The sequence below is a fragment of the Capsicum annuum genome, chromosome 8 (assembly GCF_002878395.1).
Source record: "Capsicum annuum cultivar UCD-10X-F1 chromosome 8, UCD10Xv1.1, whole genome shotgun sequence".
NCBI lineage: Eukaryota > Viridiplantae > Streptophyta > Magnoliopsida > Solanales > Solanaceae > Capsicum > Capsicum annuum.
Window position 1 is genome coordinate 169,265,706 of NC_061118.1, and position 12,232 is coordinate 169,277,937.

The window sequence follows — 12,232 nt, forward strand, 5'->3', positions numbered from 1 at the left end:
ACAAGGAAGTTTTGACATTGGTAGTCCCGGGTGCTGGGCGGTAAAGTTTAGTTGTAACCTCCCCATTATTAACATCGTAAGTGTATAATAAGTGTCCTCGTTTCCACCCAGGACCAGCGTCGTAACTGCATACTATGTGTCCTCGTTGCCAGTGAAAACCAACTCAAATTGACTAGCCCACTTCAAATGTATATTCTCTCTACGTAGAAGTAGATCACTAGTTATTTTGGCGAAAACTTAATGACAAATATTCTGTCAGCCCATCTTTGCTTTTTATAATCTTCTAACACCAAGATATGAAACGCATGGTCGTCTTTTACTACTCGAGCGAATGCAAGTTGTTGTTGATCGCCCCAAAGAATATAATCAGCGCTGTTTAGGAACGAGAAAAAACCCCGATGAGGACAAGTAGTGCGTCCAATGTACCTCTCATTCTTGACATCTAAAATATCAATTTTTATATCGGCATCCTCGGGAGCTCCTGTTTCCCAAATACAATAACCAATTCCGCGACTAATAAGAAACTGAATGTCACGGATCTCACCAGTAATTCTCATGTTAGTATTTACCTTGATTGTTCGCCACGAATAACTACATCTAGCTTCATCATAATTCCCAAGATCAAGAACTTGATAGCCTAGTTCATCACCATCTATATGAGGAGAAACCAACATGAAAACGGGGTTTCGTAGTCCTCAGATGAGAAAAGGACAGTGAAATCAATAAGCAAAAAAGATGCTTTCTCCTGATGGATCAGGAAGATGGAGAATTTTGCGCATTTCAGGGTTCCTTATGTGGATTCTTCCATCACAGTAACTTCGTTCAAGCAGTAAACCTGCAGCTGAAGTCACGACAAAGAACTCTGGACGTCTTCCTCCTTCTGGGTTTTTGAAAATGAATCTTGCTTGGGAAAGTTTGTGATGAAGGCTAATAAAACGAGGATCAATAGTAATGGAATTCCAGTATTTGCACGCACATTTGAATCGCAGCAGTGACTTAACCGGCAAGCTGTTGAAGTTGTTTTGAAGAAGAAAAACTCCCACAAGGGAAATTTATTTTGGTTGGGAGGGGGTTGAGAGTTATAAATAAACCTCCAACTCCTTTTAATATTAATACACACAAAAATATTTTCTTCCTTATTTACTATTAAAGAGGTTTAAAGATAATTTTTTTGAAAATCTCTTTCTCTTTGAGAATAGTATTTTAGGAAGTGAGCATGTATGAAAAAAATGTTGTGCATTGTATGGTGTAATAATTTTAGTGAATATTTTTTTGGAAGGCCTATTGTTTTTCTTCAATTGGGAAGTTTTTCATGTAAATTTTTGTGTTGTTATTTTCTTTAATTTCTTTATTATTTTCTGCTTGAAAGCGGTTCGGAAGAGGCGGAAAAAATAGTTTATTTTTCTCAAGTGGTATTAGAGCCTTTAGTGTGAAATAATTCTTTTGAAATTTTAGTATGTTCTGTGGAATTTTAGTATGCTCTGTGGTTGCAGCTTTGTCATTGTTCTCAAACAGAAGTATCGTCCTGGAGTAGCAAGTGGAGTCTGATTTCGGTGAAGTTTGCTATTCTGGTGGAGTTACTTTGGGTACTCGTATATTTGGTAATAATGGGAATAAGTACAATCTAAAGAGGTTTTGACTAAGGAAAAACTTGGTACTTAAGTGTATCCCTTGTGATCCACCTCTCTGTACAATCTAAAGTGGTTCTGGCTAAGGAAAGACTTGATACTTAAGTGTATTCCTTGTGATCCATTTCTCTTTCCTGGGAACTAATTTAGTAGGTATTTTACATTACTATTGCCTATTTATTAGTACTGATAAACAAGATAGGGACAAAATTTGAGATTGAGAAATTTAATGGGAGAATTAATTTTGGCTTGTGGCAAGTGCAAGTCAAGGATGTGTTAATCCAATCTGGATTACATAAGGTATTGAAAGAGAGACCAACTAGTGGAAAAGGTGATAAGGATTCAGAAAAATCTGAAAGCAGTAAAGGCTCAGAAAAATTCAGAATTAGTGATGAAGAATGGGAAGAGCTAGACATGAAAGCGGCAAGTCAAATTCGTTTGTGTTTAGCTAAAAATGTTCTTGCTAATGTGATTGGATTGTCTACAACAAAGGAGTTGTAGGAGAAACTTGAAGAATTGTACCAAACCAAAAGTATTTCAAATAGGTTATATTTGAAGGAACAATTTCATAAATTGCAAATGACTGAAGGTACAACTATTTCTGATCGAGTGTCTTGAATGAGATTGTTTCTGAATTGGAATCTATTAGAGTGAAAATTGATGATGAAGACAAGACACTTCGACTCATCTAGTCTCTTCCATCTTCCTACAAGCACATGCAACCCATTTTAATGTATGGGAAGGAAATTGTGATTTTCTCAGAAGTGACAAGCAAATTGATTTTTGAGGAAAAAAGATTGAAGAAGTGAGATAAAAAATCTCTAGAAGATTCAGCTCTTGTTGTTAAAGGAAAATGGAAGCAAAGCTCTAAGAAGAAGGCCATCTGCTGGAATTGTAAACAACCAGGACATGTTAAAAATAATTGTTCAAATAATAGGGCTAGTTCGGCTGGAAGCTCCAAAGAAAATGCTGTCAATGTTGTCTCCCTAGAACAGTGGGATGATATTTCTTTGTAAGAAAGATGAAAATCCCCGTGGCATGAATGTTACCTTTAGAATTGCCATGGAAGAGGATGTTTAATTGGTAGCTGGTCCACAAGTTTGCACTTAGGCATTGGTTGATAGGTAATGCAAGGTGTGTGGTGGAAAGGAAGTCGATGGCTAATGAACTCTCAAAGAAATCAACAAGAGAGTTGCACCATAAGTTATTAGCAAGTTTTTTGACATGTGCCGAAAATGAAATTCTTGAAATTAGGAAGACTGAAAGAAAATTAGAGAGAAAAACAGAGAGCAAAAAGTGAGAAAACAAAAAAGAAAGATTTAAAAGAAAAGAGAATGAAGATTCAAAGAAAATTGAGAATTTCATCTGAGGATTCCGCCGACGACGTTGGAGTTTCTGTTTTAGTATCATAACAGGTTCTTATTTAATCATGTATTATGCATTTTAGAGATGTTATTGTGAAAAACATGAATAAAGAATGTTTAAATATGTTTCATTGTGTTATTCATCATTATATGATTGATCAATTATATGAACTTTCATTATTATGTGTTAGAGAATTTACATTTTATTGAACATTTATGTTAAAGACTAGTATCTGTATATCATTAACACACATCTGCGCACAGAGTGAGAGATCGGAGAAAAAAAATAATGAAGAAATAGAAAGAAGAAGTAGTAATAGACTGAGAGTAGCATAAAATCAGAGAATCAGCATAATAATAAAATATATAGAATTTTCCGGCGAAATTTTCCACCGGAATCGCCAAAGAAACCGGTGAACCAGTATTCGAAACGCCATCCATGATGCCGCTGCATCCCTCCTCCCTTTCCCATTACGACAACAACCTCCATGTGGCGCCAATCGCGCCTCCATCAATCCTCGTCGGAAAACTCACCATCAAAACGGCGACGCCCCACACCGTTAACCAACAGATCCAGCGCCGCCTCCGCCGTCCTCTTTCCTTCGCCGTGGTTAACCTCTTCTTTCCGTCGCTATTCCGACGAATTTCGTCACTAAAAATGATGAAAAGCTCACCGGCGACAATAACCCCATCGAAGAACTAGTCTCGCTGCCGGCGAAACTCTTTTTCTGTCTCATTTTTCGTTGAAAATTGTTGCTCCGTTGCTGGCATCACTTTACTGTCCATATATATAGTCACGTACAAACTGTGTCTTTTATTCTTTTTTCAGATCTATCTATATTTTAGTATTTTAAGTGAAAGGTTTAACTTAATTATTTTATATATATTTAAAAAAAAATTGGGAAAAACTTCATGCTTCAAAATTGTTTAAATAATAAATTAAGGGTTACAATAAACTGACATAGTATAGATAGTCTTATATCTTATTTTATTAGTTTATAGTTTATTATTTATTTTTTATTTTTTATTTTATTCAATGCCATTGATAAATTTAAAAATTATTTTATTAAACTAATTAATTAATTATTTTTTAAATAAATTTTGCTCAGATTTATTATTAAATCCTAAATGCTAAATAATTTCTTTTTAAACATATTTTTTTTAAAAATTTCGTCTCAATAAAGAATGCGGCATACACATCTTTTCGAGACATTTTAAAATACAAAGATGTAAAAAAAATAATTAATATACACCTTAGTAAATGTTTTACTAAAATTAACTTGGTAAATATTTTTCAACTTTCACTGATTTATTTAATATGAAATAATATATGAGAGTTTTAGACAAATTTTTAGATATTAAAAATGAGCGATTTAGGCTTTAACATAATTTAGTCAAAGTAGTTTAAGTTAAGTATAAGTCAATGAAAGCGATCGTGTAGAACCACGGGACTCGAGCGGTGCCTCATACCTTCCCTTCAGTTAACAGAATTTCTTACCCAGTCTTCTGTTTTCTAGACCACAATAAAGAGTCATTTCCTTTTGATTAGGGATTTAAAAAGGTGACTTGGAACACTATAACTCAATTCCAAGTGGCGACTCTGTAAATAAACTAATCCTTCTTCAATACCGCCACTTTAATTAGAAAAATCCTTCGACCTCGACTCCTCTCGAGTACGAAAAAAGGGTGTGACATCTCTGGCGACTCCAATTCAAGTTTTTTATATTGACTTATACTTTCTTTAATTATTATTGATATTGTGTTTGTTGGCCTTACATGCTACTTGTCGCTTATTTACCGGTTTGATATTATTTGAACTGTATTATATGTTGTCTTCTCTCGCGTAGCCCCTCTGAGTCTCTGAAATAGGATAGAGGGAATGCAGCATATGCATCCCACCTTCTTTTTGAGATAGCCGGAGTGTCAAGGTACCTGGTGAAGGATATAGTTACACATGTTAGATGGGATTTGGATCGACAATGAAGGCGGTGTTGCTCTGCTACTGACCAAGTTGTCCCTCCCCGACTCGAGTGTCTTCTCGAGTAATCCAGTCTAGACACCTATCCCTATTAGGTTTTAACTTAGAAGAACTGAAAACTCATAATCTGATTATTCTTATTAGGTGCCGCTTTATTTGCATCATATGCATTTGACTTAGCGGGACTTGGCACAGGAGCCGGGTCTATCTAGGACAGGTGACCTAATTTATGAAGACCAACATGTGCATCCTATGTGCTCTTTGACATTTGTTTGGAAGACTATTTATTTGTTGACCGGCTTTAGGCAATTTTAAAATGCGAAAGATTAATTTATCCTCAAATTTAGTTAATCATTTTTGAAAGAAAAAAATTATTTTTAAATAAAGAAAATTTTTAAATATACAACAACATAGTTTTTACAATCTTCATGAACTACGAGGGTCTGATTCTCACTTTTTGTGAGATACGTAGGAAGTCCTACCCAGGATACGACTATTTATTTGAAAAATAATAATAATATATTTATTCACAGATTTATCGAAGTATATTTTTAGAAAAATAATAAAAATAATAATGATAATAAAAATAATTATTTTCATGAATATTATTGTATTTATTTTATTTTTTCTTTTTATTTTCAAAATTAATTTTAACATAAAAATCATAATAGCCTGAACCTTTAGGAGTCATGAGCTGAAATTTTTTTTTTGTAAAGTAATAAAACATGTAAACATATATTTTAACAGTCCTGAACCTTTAGGGGTCGTGAGACTGAAATTTTTATACAACTTCATACATAAAATGATCATTCTATTTTTCTTTATTTCTGAGTCATTTTTCGTTCTCTTAAGGGTATTTAGGGGGTATTGTCTCCAAATATATAGTTAAAATTGTCTAGAGGTCTGTTATTTCAAATTTTTTTATAAGAGTCAACTTAAATAAATATTTTTTCTAAATATATTACCAGTCATAGTTCTCAAGTCAAGTTAAATTTTTTTTTCAACATTCATAAATTAATTTCAGCCTAAATCTAGACATTTATTAATTTCATGTCTTTGTCAATAAGTATAAAATGTCTCCCCCTGTTCGTGGAAAGCGTCCAAAGAGAAAGAGAGATGGGAGTGTACCGCTTCAGGTTATGGATTGTACCCCTTTGCAGCTTTGGTTATGGTGGAACGAAATGGATACATTCGATTATGACGAGATACATAAGTATTTGGGTTTTTTGACGAGTATTATGACAATAAAACCTAATAGGGAGGTGATTGATGCGTTACTAACCTTCTGGATCCTGAAGAACAATGTGTTTCATTTTTCGAATTTTGAGTTGACTCCTACTGTAGAGGAGATAGCGGCCTATGTTGGATATGGGGATATGCATCGAAAGAAACTTATAGCCCCGAGACTCATTTCAATAAACAAATTCTGCAAACTCATGAACATAAGGAACTCAAAAGAAGAATCGATGAAAAAAGATTGGGTTTCCTTGCAGTTTTCGTACGATAGATACGGAAGGCAAGAGGGGTTTAAAAAGTACGATAAGCAGCTCTGTAATAAGGGGAATTTTGAGGCCTGGAAGGTTCACAGACGATTTGCATTCATGGTAGCCTTTTTAGGCACTATGGTCTTCCCAAAGAGAGAACAAAACATTAACATTCGTTTAGCAGAAGTGGTAAAGATACTGATTAAGAAAGATTACACTATGGTGCTAATGATCCTGACAGATATCTACCGCGCTTTAACTGTTTGTTAGAAAGGAAAGAGTTTTTTCGAGGGATGTAATATCTTGTTACAGATGTGGATTGGAGAGCATATCTATCGACGTCCTACAATGGCAAGATTTAATCCGGAAAGATTCAATCGCATCAAAGATTATGAAGAGAGGTTAGAGAAACATAAATGCCTAGAAGGAGTTAGAGATTGGGATAAGCTTTTTCGTTCTCTGACAGCAGATAAAATCACTTGGAATCTCCTTTGGTTCCTTTGGAGGCAAGTTATACACAGTTCTGTCATTCGGCCGTTCTTATTATTAATGGGTATTAGGGATGTTCAACCGTATGTTCCATTGAGAGTTTTACGTCAGCTTGGAAGACGTCAAATATCATTACGAAAAATATGACCGAGTTTGTATTAGAGGTCAGACCAGCTATCCCACTTCCAGAGGAATTGGCCCAGCAGATTTGGGAAGGTTGTCGTATCATAGGGATTGAAATGATGGTCATAACGCGTGAGAAAGGAGAAGTGCACCCAGATTACCGTGAATAGTTTAAAGAACAGTTGAGTCCGCCAATCAGACCAGAAAGATCAGTTAGGGGACCTATAGATCAGGAAGCTGCAATTAGGATATGTATTGAGAGAGCCATGCGAGAACATCATGAGGCCAACCAAGCTTTGAGAGCAGAGTTAAAGCATGCCAGGGCAAAAATAGACGAACAACAAAGGGAATTTGCTGAAGAGAAAGCTAAATTAAAAGATATTGAGGTTGCACTTCATGGATAAATCAAACTGGCTACCACTAGGGGGTCACATATTGTAGAACTTTCCGCATCTCATCGACAACAACTGTAAGAAGTTGAAAAGAACATGCAAGAAGAATTTGATCGAGAGAGATCTCAGTGGATCCGTGAAAGAGGAATCTTGCGAGAAAAGTTGGAGGTTGCTTCTGCTCGTGAACATCGTGCAAGAGAGATGGTTGATTTTTGAGATCAACGGGCCCAGGAATAGGATCAGGCCTTCAGTTCCCTTCGAGGGAAGGTTCGTCGTGTAGCACAGGATACAACCAGAATGGGTTTGGATTATCAGCAGTTGGATTGTGAGGACTTTTTAGCATAAGTACCATCTTTCGCTCAATATCTCACTACTTCATTAGAGGACATATACTTGAGCTTGGGAGGACATATTAAGCCGAAGTTTCCTTGAATAGATAGAGTTTTTCTTTGTCATAGTTTTTCTTTTTCTATTTTAAAACTTCTTGTTTAGATTTTATGTCTTTTAGTTTTCAGATGTTAGTTAGTAGGTTTTATTTTAGGAGTTGGGTCAGTTATTTTATCGTATTTATATTATAGTATGTAATGAAGTTGACTGTTTATTTCTATATATATTACATATGTTTTACTTAACTTACTTTATTTATTTTCTTCAATGAAAAAAAGAGACAAAACAATCATTTTGTTAAATTCCTCCTGAACTACGCAAGATTTGATTCATGTCCTGGCATGATACGTAGGTAATCCTTCAAAGGGTTCGATCATAACTTTTGAAAAATATATGCCTAGAAAAGCCGGGATGAAATACAAAGCTTTCCATGATAGGTTGAAAAATGCATGTAGAAGCATGACATATAATTTGGCATTATAATGTGTTAAAAATATAACACTCACCCGTTTTCTGATTGGTAACAGAAAGATAAAGTAATTGGTGGTTGGTTTGTGGTTTAAACTGGCGTTACATCCGTATAATATTAGATACAAGGGTAAAAAGAAAATGACCCGCAGAAAAGGTATAGGGTCTGACAGTGACGAAGAGAAAAATCAGTTGATTTCTCAGGAAGTAGCATCAATGGAAGAAATAAAGTCATTGAAACAACAGATGACAGAGATGTACCAAGCTTGGTTGAATGGACAAGCCCCACCTTCTTCAATCCCTAGACTTTCGACTTCAAATGATTCAAATTCTGACCCAGCTCAAACTGGTGATCTATTTTACCCACTAGGATTTAGCCCATTTGTTAATATGTATGGAGTTATTGGTACTTTTACCATGCACCTACCGAATCCATCTGTCGCAAATAACCCGTTTTTTACTTCTGTAGCACCAGCTACTGCTGGTACTCAACCGACAATACCGAAGAATATGCGGAAACCAAGTCATGATATGTTGTATCCTCTTGAAATGACTTTCAAATCCCAAAATCCATATTATCATGTTCATCAACACGATACTCCTATCATTGTTGAGAAGATTGCTAAGAATGAGGAACAAGAGGAGATGGCTAGAAAATTCAGAAGCCTGGAGCAGAGTATGAGAAATATGCAAGGATTAGGTGGACCAAAAAGTGTTTCATACAAGGATTTGTGTATGTTTCCTGATGTCCATTTGCCGATAGGGTTCAAAATGCCAAAGTTTGACAAATATGAAGGACACGGCGATCTTGTAGCTCATTTGAAAAAGTTTTGCAATCAATTAAGGGGAGCAGGAGGAAAAGAAGAATTATTGATGGCTTACTTTAGAGAAATCCTTACAGGGATAGCTTCTGAATGGTTCATTGACCAAGACATTTCTCGTTGGCACGTATGGGATGACATGACTCGAGATTTTATTCAATAATTTTAATATAATATTGAGATAGTGCTAGATCGCACTACGCTTGCCAACATGAGAAAAAAGATGACCAAAAATTTTTGAGAATATGCCGTCAGATGGAGAGAGCAGGCTTCAAAAGTTAGACCATCGATAAAATAATCTGAAATGATTGATATTTTTCTGTAAGCACAAGAGCCTGATTAGTTCCATCATTTTCTCTTTACTATCGGAACCACATTTGCCGAAGTTATCAAAGTTGGAGAGATGGTAGAAAATGGAATCAATTCAGGAAAGATTATCAGCCAGGCTGCTTTGAAAGCAACAACACGGGCAATTCAAAGTGGTACAGGAAGTTTCGGGGGAAGGAAAAGAAAAGAGGATGTAGTAACTGTCGTGCCAAGTCCACAACAAAATTGAAGGGGTGCGCGTCAACCATACGCACAAAATCCATTATGTTTTGTTCCTTCACCTCAATATCTTATTTACAATGCACAACCATATGCTCGGGCTCCTTCTTACCCGCAATGACGTGCACCAGCCATCCAAAATCATCTACCGGTCCCGCAAGTTCAAAGAGGCCCTCCCAGGTCTAATTTCTGGCCTAGAGCAGACTTCAAAAGGAATAACATGGTAAAAGATAATTTCACTCCTATTGGAATATCTTATACCAGTTTATTTCATAGGCTGAGAAAAATGAATGTTCTAAACCCAATTGAGAGAAGGATCCCGAATCCTCCTCTGAAGAACTTGGACTAGTCTAGAAGATGTGAATACTATTTTGATGCCCCAGGGCATGACACAGAAAAATGTTGGTATCTGAAAAGAGCCATTCAAAAGTTGATTAATACCCAACAGATCATGGTAGAAAGTCCAGACGCTCCAAATGTCAATCAAAATCAGCTGCCAGATCATAATGAAACAAACATGCTCGAAGTGATACTCAGTGGTGAAGATGCTACGAATTCCTTTAAGCCGATCATTAAAATTAAAACTGATTCAGAAAAATCAGCAAATGTTGTGGATTTGACAAAAGAAAAGCCTGCAGAAGCGGAGGTAGTGATAACAAAACCCGAATCATCAAATATTTCCTTGGTGGTAGGGAAAGAGATTTCAGAAAATATTGGGTCAAGTCAAATAAAGTCGAAACTCATTATTCCCGAAAGATCCAATAAGCCTCTTTTAATCATAAAAGGAGCTCCCATAGCTCCTATTGTTATTAAACTGGTGTCACAGCTGCCTATGGTTGATACTAAGGCAGTCTCTTGGAATTATGATCGCATTGTGGTGATGCACAAGGGGAAAAAAGTGACTGAAGATGTAGATAAATTAGGGGGATTAACTCGATCTGGAAGATGTTATGCTCCAGTAGAGTTAAGAAAGAATAAAAAATGCGGTGAAGAACGAATGACAGTCAAGAAGCCTATCACTGATGAAGAAGCTGAAAAATTCTTAAAGAAAATAAAATTGTCAGAACATTCTGTTGTAGAACAGTTGAAGAAGACACCAACATAGATTTCTTTGTTGTCTTTATTGATACATTTAGAGGAACACCGCAAGGCTATAATGAAGATTCTTAATGAAGCATGTGTTCCCAGTGAGATTAGAGTAAATCAGCTAGAAAAAGTTGTTGGAAGGATCCTTGAAGCAAATAAAATTACTTTCTCAGACGATGAATTGCCTATGGAAGGTATTGAGCATAACAAAGGTTTGTACATTTCTGTGAACTATAAACATTCCATCGTTACTCGAGTGTTAATTGATGGAGGATCAGGCGCTAACATTTGTCCTATGTCAACTTTTCAAAAGTTGAATGTTAATGTGGAAAGGATTCGACCTAATAATGTATGCGTCAAAGGTTTTGACAGATCAAAAACTGATGCCATTAGTGAAATAGAGTTCATATTGACAATTGGACCTGTGGAGTTTGCTATGAATTTCCAAGTGCTAAACATTGAAACTTCATATAATATGTTATTGGGAAGGCCATGGATTCATAGGGCTAAAGCAGTCACATCAACATTGCATCAAATTGTCAAATTTGAACACGACAGGAAAAAAATAATTGTTCATGGTGAAGAAGATTTATCCATGTATAAAGAGTACTTCGTTTCCTCTATCGACGAAGATACTGCAGATAATGTGTTAATTCATCAAGCTTCTGAGGTAGTGGCTGTTGAGCATATCCTCGAGGGAAATCTCATCGCAAGACCACAATTTTTTTTCTGCATCTGTTATGGTAGTGAATGAAATGTTGAAGCATGGTTTCAAACCAGGAAAAGGTCTAGGGATGTTTTGCAAGGCATAGTTCATCCGGTAAACCTCTATGAGAACTTTGGTACTTTTGGTTTGGGATGCGAGACTACTACTGAAGATATAAAGAAGGCTAAAAAGCGTAAGAAAGAGTCATGGTCACTTACCAAGCCGATACCGCCACTTCACGAATCTTTCATCAAATTTAGTGTTGTTGGATCCTCTAAGTTACTTGCTGCAGAATCAATGAATGATGATGCTACAGAGTTGATTGGCCTTTTTCAGAATATGTTCATTGAAGTTGATATGGTTGAAATTGGGAAAGGTACCAGCAATGCAGATGTACAGTTTGTCGTCCCTGATGTCTAGCTTAAAATTGGGAGGCCGCTCATCTCCCTATTATAAAGGAGTCTTCGTAGTTTGTTTGTTTTTCTTACAGTCTTAGTAGTTTGTTTGTTTTTATTTCAATAATTTGAATCATTCTAGGATTGTAATTCAGAACTTTAAACTTGGTATTTTAGGTTAAAACTCTTTCTATCTATGTTTTAATAAAGCGTAGTTTCCCTTTGTTTTATTTTGAGTTTGATTTTTATTTATTTATTTTCTATCATACAGTTCTTTCTATGCCGATTCTAATGATATGACATGCATGAAGAATTGTCAACCAGATTTAAAAACCCAATCTAATTATGAAATAATGAATAAAGAA